This window comes from Oncorhynchus clarkii, unplaced genomic scaffold (assembly GCF_045791955.1).
Source record: "Oncorhynchus clarkii lewisi isolate Uvic-CL-2024 unplaced genomic scaffold, UVic_Ocla_1.0 unplaced_contig_11125_pilon_pilon, whole genome shotgun sequence".
Lineage (NCBI taxonomy): Eukaryota > Metazoa > Chordata > Actinopteri > Salmoniformes > Salmonidae > Oncorhynchus > Oncorhynchus clarkii.
In genome coordinates, this window is record NW_027261086.1 from 90001 (window position 1) to 102500 (window position 12500).

Consider the following 12500-nt stretch of genomic DNA (forward strand, 5'->3'; position numbering starts at 1 on the left):
CAAGTAGACAGGCGATAGGGAGAGGCCTTGGGACGCATAGTCCCGCATCACTTGGGTTCTCACCGTAATGAAATGAACTAGACGAATTGTATCTCCAACACTGATTCAACTGGAAGTCGCAGAACAATGGTCTTTGTTCGTAACCAAGAGCGACATTTTTATAATTACCATTCAACTTCACGTCCTTGATGGAGAACACTGCCATTACTTATTCATGTCATATCACTGTCACCTGTATGGAGAGGGAGGGAGGGAGGGAGGGAGGGAGGGGATGGGAGGGAGGGAGGGAGGGAGGGAGGGAGGGAGGGAGGGAGGGAGGGAGGGAGGGAGGGAGGGAGGGAGGGAGGGAGGGAGGGAGGGAGAAACAGAGATAGCTAGAAAGACAGAGAGAATCACATATCTGTGTGTAGATGCGATGCTGAAGGACATTCTTGTCACACAGCATTATGAAGAGCGTGAGTAGCTGCTCTCAGTATTCAGCGGAGAGATGGATGCATCTGGAGAGAGAGGTGGTGAAACAGAGAGATAGAGAGAGGGTGAAAGAGAGAGGGTGAAAGAGAGAGAAGGTCCCTGAGGACCTGTGGTAGCGGTGGACTGCAGGTAGAGGCTCAGCCTGCTCTCCTCTCTCTCCCTCGCCACTCCCCACCGCACAGGCCCCTGTTGCTATGGTAACGTAGGGCGAGCCGAGCAGAGCCTACGCAGTGGGGAGAGAGAGATAGAGAGAGAGAAAGAAAGAGAGAGAAGAGTCAGGGGGATCCAGTCTTTCTCTACCATGTTGGGATCAAACGCAGGAAAGAATGGGAAGAGGTTCTCTCACTCAGGTCCACCTTAGTGAAATCCTGTCTGCGTCTCATCCCTAGAAGTCTTCTACTCCAGACCTGTACTCTAGCACTCTAAGAATGACGTACTCTAAGACGTACAGGCAGACAGGCAGACAGACAGACAGACAGACAGACAGGCAGACAGACAGACAGACAGACAAGCAGACAGACAAGCAGACAGACAGACAGACAGATCTCTATCAACACTATTAATTAATTATGCCAGGAAGATTTTGTTAGAGGCACTAGCGTAATTAGTGACAGGCCAAAATTAAAGGTGTCACCTTCACAACAGAGTGAAATCAGGAAATCACAGACATCTTGCTTTCATACCACAACCATTTCCATTTCCTGCTGTGTTTGTACCTACTGTTAACACATCATGGTTGCCAACAGAACACTTACCCTAAGTTCAAATACATTGGGAGTCTGGGAGTAGCCTCAAATGGCCTTTATAGCTGGTCTCCAGTGCTGCACTTGTATGCAAGTGTGTGTGTGTGTGTGTGTGTGTGTGTGTGTTAGTGTGTGAGCTCCATATCTAAAACTGCCTGGGGTAAAGCTTATTAACACCACCGAGCAATAGCGCCCTGATAAGTGGCCACTAATCAGATGGCATTTTAGTCACAGTAAGGAGAGATATTGCATCTGTGTGTGTGTGTGTGTGTGTGTGTGTGTGTGTGTGTGTGTGTGTGTGTGTGTGTGTGTGTGTGTGTGTGTGTGTGTGTGTGTGTGTGTGTGTGTGTTAATTTCTCGACATCAAAGCAAATGGCCTCATTACTACGCCTGTCTGAAGATGATATATATATTTTATTCTATTTAAAAGAGGAGTAAAATATCTAAATATGAAGAGAAAACAGTATTTATTTCATTCATTAGGCAGAGCTACTGTTCGACCATCAGATGAGCCGCGTCACCATGATTATAAAAGCCTTTCATTTGGGTGAAGCTGAAAGCTACACGAAGCAGCTGTGACATTCTGGCCTTTCCACATTCCTCTGAAGATGATTTGCTTATAGCACGTGAGAGTAGAGAGGAAACCAATGTTAAAACATTCTGTCACATTGGTGCTAAGATGCTGACCAGAACATGTCTCTATAGTTGTGGAATGGTAACATAGTGGATGATACCTGCTGCTTTCTGAAGTCTCTGCTGTAACACTGTGTGGGATTTATCAAGATAAATATGAGATATGAGTCTGGAAGTTATACACACCTTTGAATGTAGAGTCATTCCCTGAGAAGAGCAATGCAATAACACGGTTGAGTTCCTGGTTCTGTTGTTAAGACTGTTGACGGCAGCTCTGACACATCCAGTCATGAGCAAACCGGCCCTCGGGTCCATCTCTTTGTCGAAGCACATTCCCCCGTGACCGGCCTAACTCGGCGAGTCACCAATGTTGTATCAAGTCCTTTCTGGTTGTGTTGTTGGACAGCCATTAACTGTAGCAGAGCCCGAGATAATTCACTGTAATTAACATCTGTGTAATCAAGTTTCTGCTCCCATTCTGCCTCTGTGTTCCGAAACAGACAAACAAAAGAGACACGTGGCCATGCAAGCCATAACGCCACTAATTACACAAACATATCCAATTAACTACACGCAGGCCGTTTTTCATCTGCGAGACGCGCACAGGACGCACGGCTTCTGAACGGGCATATGTACGGACACACACAGAGAGCAAAGGGGTTCCTTTATGCTCCTAATAAACACAGTTAATTAATTAGTCATGGACATCATAGTCCTCCGTTCTCTCTCTTGTTTGGAGCCGAGGAGAAACTCGCTGTTTGTGATTCTTCTGACGTTGATTGGAAGTTGATGAAACATTGGCTTTGAACACAAGTCAGCTGCAGATGACTGCGTTTCCAGGGAAGTGTGTGTGTGTGTGTGTGTGTGTGTGTGTGTGTGTGTGTGTGTGTGTGTGTGTGTGTGTGTGTGTGTGTGTGTGTGTGTGTGTGTGTGTGTGTGTGTGCGTGCTTTGTGTGTGCGCGCTAGTGTGTGTGTGTGCGTGCATTATGTGTTTGTGTGTTTGTGTATATTGTGTTAGAGTATCAGAGGACCATATATCAGACTGTGATCCTATCAGCACAGAGATGAACACACATGCTGTCGAGCTCCTATGGTCTCCCCTTCATCTCTCTCATCCTATAGATCACACAGAGAGACTCCTCACCTATATTAACTACACCATCCATCTCTTAGCCTGACACCATGGGTAAGGGAACACAACCCTTTGACTGGGATAACATTACCTAGAGTGACAGTTAAAACGTGGGATCCTTTTTGGCCCAGCCTTGGACCTCTGTCCCACCCCACCTGGCCTCATCCTAACTGTGGTACCTACCTGGCCTCACCCTAACTGTGGTGGCCCCTGCTCTTCCTGTGGTACCTACCTGGCCTCATCCTAACTGTGGTGGCCCCTGCTCTTCCTGTGGTACCTACCTGGCCTCATCCTAACTGTGGTACCTACCTGGCCTCATCCTAACTGTGGTACCTACCTGGCCTCACCCTAACTGTGGTGGCCCCTGCTCTTCCTGTGGTACCTACCTGGCTTCATCCTAACTGTGGTGGCCCCTGCTCTTCCTGGTGTACCTACCTGGCCTCACCCTAACTGTGGTGGCCCCTGCTCTTCCTGTGGTACCTACCTGGCCTCACCCTAACTGTGGTACCTACCTGGCCTCACCCTAACTGTGGTACCTACCTGGCTTCATCCTAACTGTGGTACCTACCTGGCCTCACCCTAACTGTGGTACCTACCTGGCCTCAGCCTAACTGTGGTACCTACCTGGCGTCACCCTAACTGTGGTACCTACCTGGCCTCATCCTAACTGTGGCACATACCTGGCCTCACCCTAACTGTGGTGGCCCCTGCTCTTCCTGTGGTACCTACCTGGCCTCACCCTAACTGTGGTGGCCCCAGCTCTTCCTGTGGTACCTACCTGGCCTCACCCTCACTGTGGTGGCCCTTGCTCTTCCTGTGGTACCTACCTGGCCTCACCCTAACTGTGGTGGCCCCTGCTCTTCCTGTGGTACCTACCTGGCCTCATCCTAACTGTGGTGGCCCCTGCTCTTCCTGTGGTACCTACCTGGCCTCACCCTAACTGTGGTGGCCCCTGCTCTTCCTGTGGTACCTACCTGGCCTCACCCTAACTGTGGTGGCCCCTGCTCTTCCTGTGGTACCTACCTGGCCTCATCCTAACTGTGGTGGCCCCTGCTCTTCCTGTGGTACCTACCTGGCCTCACCCTAACTGTGGTGGCCCCTGCTCTTCTTGTGGTACCTACCTGGCCTCACCCTAACTGTGGTGGCCCCTGCTCTTCCTGTGGTACCTACCTGGCCTCACCCTCACTGTGGTGGCCCTTGCTCTTCCTGTGGTACCTACCTGGCCTCACCCTAACTGTGGTGGCCCCTGCTCTTCCTGTGGTACCTACCTGGCCTCATCCTAACTGTGGTGGCCCCTGCTCTTCCTGTGGTACCTACCTGGCCTCACCCTAACTGTGGTGGCCCCTGCTCTTCCTGTGGTACCTACCTGGCCTCACCCTAACTGTGGTGGCCCCTGCTCTTCCTGTGGTACCTACCTGGCCTCATCCTAACTGTGGTGGCCCCTGCTCTTCCTGTGGTACCTACCTGGCCTCACCCTAACTGTGGTGGCCCCTGCTCTTCCTGTGGTACCTACCTGGCCTCACCCTAACTGTGGTGGCCCCTGCTCTTCCTGTGGTACCTACCTGGCCTCATCCTAACTGTGGTGGCCCCTGCTCTTCCTGTGGTACCTACCTGGCCTCACCCTAACTGTGGTGGCCCCTGCTCTTCTTGTGGTACCTACCTGGCCTCACCCTAACTGTGGTGGCCCCTGCTCTTCCTGGTGTACCGACCTGGCCTCATCCTCACTCTGGTGGCCCCTGCTCTTCCTGTGGTACCTACCTGGCCTCACCCTCACTGTGGTGGCCCCTGCTCTTCCTGTGGTACCCACCTAGCCTCATCCTCACTGTGGTGGCCCCTGCTCTTCCTGTGGCCCCACTAGAGGACACACACACATTGAGAGTTATGTAAAACACCACACACACACACTCACTCTAGTTCGAGCCCTCCACCAACTGAGCCCCCACGGCTCTGACTCTGTTAGTGGAACACACTGTGGCTGGTGTAAATTGGGTTGTAGGGGAAATCCATCCTCATCCAGACATGTTCTCTGTAATGGCTTGGTGATGTTAAAACAGAACTTTGAATAACTGATTTGCTCATATTCAAGTGAGCTGTTTCATGTACAGTACCAGGTAAAAGTTTGGACACACCTGCTCATTCCAGGGTTTTTCTTTATTTTTACTATGTTCTACATTGTTGAATAACAGTGAAGACATCAAAACTATGAAATAACACATATGGAATCATGTAGTAACCCAAACATGACGCTTGGTTGAGAGAATACCAAGAGTGTGCAAAGCTCTCATCAAGGCAAAGGGTGGCTAATTTGAAAAATGTGTTAAACACTTTTTTGGTTAATACATGATTCCATGTTTGTTATTTCTGGACCCTTTCTTTCTAAAATTATCTGCCGAAATTGTTGCAACCCCTATTACTAGCCTGTTCAACCTCTCTTTCGTGTCGTCTTAGATTCCCAAAGATTGGGAAGCAGCTGCGGTCATCCCCCTCTTCAAAGGGGGGGGACACTCTTGACCCAAACTGCTACAGACCTACCCTGCCTTTCTAAGGTCTTCGAAAGCCAAGTCAACAAACAGATTACCAACCTTTTCCAATCCCACCACACCTTCTCCGCTATGCAATCTGGTTTCAGAGCTGGTCATGGGTGCACCTCAGCCACGCTCAAGGTCCTAAACGATATCTTAACTTAATACTGTGCAGCCGTATTCATTGACCTGGCTAAGGCTTTCGACTCAATCGAAATCAATCACCACATCCTCATCGGCAGACTCGATAGCCTTGGTTTCTCAAATGATTGCCTCGCCTGCTTCACCAACTACTTCTCTGATAGAGTTCAGTGTGTCAAATCGGAAGGCCTGTTGTCCGGGCCTCTGGCAGTCTCTATGGGGGAGCCATAGGGTTCAATTCTTGGACCGACTCTCTTCTCTGTATACATCAATGATGTCGCTGTTGCTGCTGGTGAGTCTCTGATCCACCTCTACGCAGACGACACCATTCTGTATACTTCTGGCCCTTCTTTGGACACAGTGTTAACAACCCTCCAGACGAGCTTCAATGCCATACAACACTCCTTCCGTGGCCTCCAATTGCTCTTAAATACAAGTAAAACTAAATGTATGCTCTTCAAAACTGACCATCCTACAGATCCTCGACTTCGGCAATGTAATTTACAAAATAGCCTCCAATACCCTACTCAATAAATTGGATGCAGTCTATCACAGTGCCATCCGTTTTGTCACCAAACCCCCATATATCCTACCCACCACTGCGACCTTTACACTCTCGTTGGCTGACCCTTGCTTCATACTCGTCGCCAAACCCACTGGCTCCAGGTCATCTACAAGACCCTGCTAGGTAAAGTCCCCCCTTATCTCAGCTCGCTGGTCACCATAGCAGCACCCACCTGTAGCACGCACTCCAGCAGGTATGTCTCTCTGGTCACCATAGCAGCACCCACCTGTAGCACGCACTCCAGCAGGTATGTCTCTCTGGTCACCCCCAAAACCAATTCTTCCTTTGGCCGCCTCTCCTTCCAGTTCTCTGCTGCCAATGACTGGAACGAACTACAAAAATCTCTGACACTGGAAACACTTATCTGCCTCACTAGCTTTAAGCATCAGCTGTCAGAGCAGCTCACAGATTACTGCACCTGTACATAGCCCATCTATAATTTAGCCCAAACAACTACCTCTCCCCCTACTGTATTTATTTATTTATTTTGCTCCTTTGCACCCCATTATTTCTATCTCTACCTTGCACATTCTTCCATTGCAAATCTACCATTCCAGTGTTTTACTTGCTATATTGTATTTACTTCGCCACAATGGCCTTTTTTGCCTTTACCTCCCTTATCTCACCTCATTTGCTCACATTGTACATCGACTTATTTTTCTACTGTATTATTGACTGTATGTTTGTTTTACTCCATGTGTAACTCTGTGTTGTTGTATGTGTCGAACTGCTTTGCTTTATCTTGGCCAAGTCGCAATTGTAAATGAGAACTTGTTCTCAACTTGCCTACCTGGTTAAATAAAGGTGTTTTGATGTCTTCACTATTATTCAACAATGTAGTAAAAATTCAGAAAAACCCTGGAATGAGTAGATGTGTCCAAACTTTTGACTGGTACAGTACGTCTTCCATCCTAACTCTCACCTCAAAAGAAAATAGCCAAAATCCCAAAATCTCTGTCCACCATTATCTCTCTCTCTCTCTCTCTCTCTCTCTCTCTCTCTCTCTCTCTCTCTCTCTCTCTCTCTCTCTCTCTCTCTCTCTCTCTCTCTCTCTCTCTCTCTCTCTCTCTCTCTCTCTCTCTCTCTCTCTCTCTCTATCTCTCTCTCTGTCTCTCTCTCTCTCTCTCTCTCTCTCTCTCTCTCTCTCTCTATCTCTCTCTCTCTCTCTCTCTCTCACTCTCTTTCCCTCTCACTCTCTCCTCAGCCTCTGCCCTTTTCCTCCCTAAATAAATGTCCTCCTGCATGCACCACGTGCAGATTGGGAAATGTGGTAAACGCCAGCATTCATCACTGTCTCCCTGAGTTATTGTCCTCTCCTACTCTCTCTCCTCTCCTTCTCTCTCTCTCCTCTGTCTCTCTTTCCCTCATTCTTTTTTGGAGAGTATTGGTAGTTCGGTCTGTCGGTTTTCAAAACCCCCAGCTGTGTGTATGTGTACCTGTGCGTGTGTGTGTGTGTGTGTGGAGAGAAGGTTCCGCTGCCGGGATCCTGAGGGACTTCTACTGGTGCACACTGGCTTGTTCTTATTAATGCTGCTGGCTGCTAGGAGATTTAGCAGACTGGAGCCTGGGCAGAGTCTGAGGGGAGGAAACAGCCTTGTCCTGTCTCCACTGGGGAGGAGAGTAGAGAGAGAGATGTTTTTTTTTATTCATTCTTGCCTGTTCCCTCTCTCTCTCCCTCTGTCTCATTTTTGTTCTTGTGTTCTCTCTCTCTCTGTTGGGAGTGTCAGAGGAAAATGGCTGCAGTTGCCAGGGGGTGTTCAATATCCCTGCACTTAAGAGGTTTGAGATAGGATTCTGTAGTAGCAGGGTTGGCTGGCTGATTGTGAGTGCTGTGTAGGAGTGTTTATGCGTGCATGTGTGGCTGTGTGTGTGTGTGTGTGTGTGTGTGTGTGTGTGTGTGTGTGTGTGTGTGTGTGTGTGTGTGTGTGTGTGTGTGTGTGTGTGTGTGTGTGTGTGTGTGTGTGTGTGTGTGTGTGTGTGTGTGTGTGTGTATGTATGTATGTATGTGTGGCTGTGCGTGTGTGTGGCTGTGTGTGAGTGTGTGTAGGGTTGTGTGAAAAGACAGAGAGGAGTGAAAGAGCACCAAGTCATCTGTAAGTGGCTGAAGTGGTGTCCTTTGGCCTCCGAGATCAGTGTGAACCATGAAATGGAGGGCCGTGGTATTTTAGCCCTAGGGCCAGTCCTTAGCTGTGAAACAGTCTTCAGTGTTCAGGACCCCTCAGTGTTTTTCCTACCATGAACCAGACCCTGGTCTCTGTCAATGACTCGTCTTGATCCACTCTCCAATGGGGTGAATAGCCGTTGTTCACTCATGCATTCGTAGATCAGTGGCCTTCGTTTATTAAAGGAGGTTGTTGTATCTGTGAATGCCCTGACCCCCCCCCCCCCCAGCTTCTGACACACACAGGATGTCAGTTCAGGTTATTAAAGGCCTTTGCTGGGAGATTCGCCACGCGTTCCTTGACAGATCCTCAGAAGAAGGAGGAAGAAGGGATGTAAAAAGGAGGAATCTGTGGAATCCTTGACTGTCATTGTCCTCTCAGCCAAAGTTCTGACCACCCCCACCCGACCCCTTGGTGAGTGACAGACCCATTGTCCAATCGAGAGGCCTCCCTTGGACCCCATTTGGAGTTATCATTTTGAGGACCCTGTTGGACTGAAGTGTTCTAGGGATGGATTTTTCTTTTGTTGAGAAACCCTGGCATGTCCATATGAACTTGTGTACAAGTGTGCAAGCAGCATCCATGCAGGGGGCCCACCTCCCCCAAATGGCCCTTATCCTCTCTTGTCATTATTGTGACCCCTGTGGCCTCTGTCAACTTTTCTTAATGACAGTTGCCATTGTCCCCCTGTTGGAATGGGTGAAAGGCGTTGGGACAGTGAATACAGTAATACAGGAGCAGTCCTGTTGATTGTCATGCTGACCCTCAGCCTGAGGCCACTGTTTGGCTTACTGCATGTTACTAATTTGACTGACATCACGACTTGGGAATGACTTGGTCTGTAGCTCATCTAGAATATGGGGGAAAGAGGACAGAATCATAGTGGTCTATGCAGGTTTAAGCCAAGGACAAAAGGAGACTTCTGGGACTCTACTGTACGGATCCACAATGCAGAATTAACCCTGCTTTGTCCTGGCCTCTTTAACCCCTTCTATTGACCTGTCAGGCTTTCTCCCTTTCCAACTCTGCATGTCCAGTGCTGTTCCAGTTAATAGGAGTATCCCCACTGCAATTCTGACAATTCCCTCAGTCAAGTGTAGATTAAAATTTGTCCTCTTCTTATCGCCCATCACAAATGAGAGGATGAGAGGGTTTGGTCCTAAATTGCTATTTTCTTCCCAGTAACCCCCTACTCATTGGGAAGTGTGTCGGGCCCCTTCTCCCACAATGCAGTGCTGCATTATTAATGGGACGGCTATGGTAGTAGTGGCGGTGACGTCTCTGGGCCGACTGGAACACAGTTGGGTGACAGAGAAGAAAAGGCCCTCATTAAAATGGTAAAGAGTTAGAAGGGACTAATCCCTTAATCTCGGTCCCTGGCCCCCGGGTCTGGCCCCGGCCCCGACTTATGCCTCCTTAAAGAGGAGATGAGGGGGAACGGGGCCCTTAATGTTGCCCCCAGGCTTTACCTCAGGGCTGTATTAGGGAACGGGCCAGGATCGGCGACTGGAGGAAGGTGATGGGGAAGAATGAGGAGAGAGATTAGGGAGGGGAGAGGGGAAGGGAGGAAGAGGGGAAGAGAGGAAGAGGGGAAGAGATGAAGAGGGGAAGCAAGGGCCCTGGGTAATTTGCCAGAAATGCACTGATGGTGGTGGTGTAACTGAGTCAGGTTAGTAGGCCTCCTTGCTCGCACACTCTTTCTCAGTTCTGCCCACAAATTGTCTATAGGATTGAGGTGAGGGCTTTGTGATGGCCACTCCAATACCTTGACTTTGTTGTCCTTAAGCCATTTTGCCACAACTTTGGAAGTATGCTTGGGGTCATTGTCCAGTTGGAAGACCCATTTCCGACCAAGCTTTAACTTCCTGACTGATGTATTGAGTGTTGCCTAAATATATCCACATAATTTTCTTTCCTCATAATGCCATTATGTCCAAACAGTTCTAATTTTGTTTCATCCGACCAGAGGACATTTCTCCAAAAAGTACGATCTTTGTCCCCATGTGCAGTTGCAACCCGTAGTCTGGCTTTTTTATGGCGGTTTTGGAGCAGGGGCTTCGTCCTTGCCGAGTGGCCTTTCAGGTTATGTCGTTATAGGACTTGTTTTATAGTGGATATTGTACCTGTTTCCTCCAGCATCTTCACAAGGTCCTTTGCTGTTGTTCTGGGATTGATTCGCACTTTTCGCACCAAAGTAGGTTCGTCACTAGGAGACAGAACGCGTCTGACGGCTGCTTGGTCCCATGGTGTTTACATATATATTTACTACTGCACTGTGTATGCCATTGTACATCTGCCTTTGTACATGTACTTGTGTGTAAGGAGTAGGGTTATGAAATGTCCATGTCAATGATCGTCTTGGCTGTGAATGTCACTGGTATGTCCAACAGCTGCATGTCCCCTAGGTCGGATCCCGGGTTGGGTTTTAAACAGATCACAACTTCTGAACCACTAGTGATGTACCCTGTCTCCCCCGAGTCCCCGTCACCACCACTACCCTTCTGCTCAGCACTGCAGACTTAATCACACACACACACACACACACGCACGCACGCACGCACACACACACACACACACACACACACATATATACACACACACACACACACACACACACACACACACACACACACACACACACACACACATACACACACACACACACACACACACGTACGTACTGGCGCATACAGTGGACACATCTCAGAGGAGCTGAAATGTTCAAACCACACGGACACCGTGGTGAAGAAGGTACGGACGTGATTCTTCAACCTCAGGAGGCTATAGAGATTCAGCTTGTCCCCGAGGGCCCACGCAGTATTCTGCAGACGCGCCATCGAGAGCATTCTGTCTGGCTGCTTCACAGCCTGGTACTGCAACTCCACCGCCACTGACATCAAGGTGCTACAGAGGGTAGTACCCTCACCATTGGGTGCTCATTGCCAACCTCTGACCTGTTGGAGCTCGAAGCTGGAGAATTTCACTGTATCCTGCATTCTTCCTGTGCATGTGACTAATAAACTCTAATCTAAATCCACGCCCGAACGAACGCACCCACATATGGCAGGGTAGCCTAGTGGTTAGAGCGGTGGACTAGTAACCGGAAGGTTGCAAGTTCAAACCCCCGAGCTGACAAGGCAGTTAACCCACTGTTCCTAGGCCGTCATTGAAAATAAGAATTTGTTCTTAACTGCCTAGTTAAATAAAGGTAAAATAATAACAATACACACACAGCCTTACATGCACTTACTGTAGTGTCTGTAGAACAGCCTTTATTAAGCCATGCAGAGGTCTCCAGTAGACAGACGGGGAACCACAGTTTATTTCCTCACGGACTGGAGACACAGTTAGCTGTTAGATGAGAACACATATATCCTGTAGATTACAATCTTATCACGTGGCCAACAGTGAGTGAGAGAGAGATGAGAGATGAGAGATGGGGAGAGGGTTGCACAATGTGAGTAGAGAGAGAGAGAATACCATTTCCAAGAGCAAGTGAAATGAATGGATTCATTGATTATATGTAATAGTTTATAATACAGTTAACCCACAGAGAATACAGTATTCCCAGCCAGGTCACCCACCCTAACCCACAGAGAATACAGTATTCCCAGCCAGGTCACCCACCCTAACCCACAGAGAATACAGTATTCCCAGCCAGGTCACCCACCCTAACCCACAGAGAATACAGTATTCCCAGCCAGGTCACCCGTCATACAAGTCAGTATTCGATGTCCATCCTTGTCTGAGGACTTCGGAAGATGATGTGGAAACCAGCCACTAGTGAGCGCTGTTACCTTCAAGTAGGTTTTGGTTTTGTGAGGGCATTGTGGACGGGAATGGAGGAGGGCTGTGAGCATCTGCCTCTGATTCCCAAGGTTGCAAGTTCAAATCCAGCAATATAAAGTTATTTTTGTTTTAAGCTTACCCCAAACCTTAACCCTTACCTTAACCATTCGGAGTTAATGCCTGACCTTAAGACTTCAGAGTTTATGCCAAAACTCAACCTTAAACACTTATACATTTGACGTTTGCAACAACTTATAAATTTGACATTTGAGAAACATGGATGAACATCTAATTTTGACGTGAGACTGAGACCTAGTTATCCAGTAATGTGCTTATTCAGCT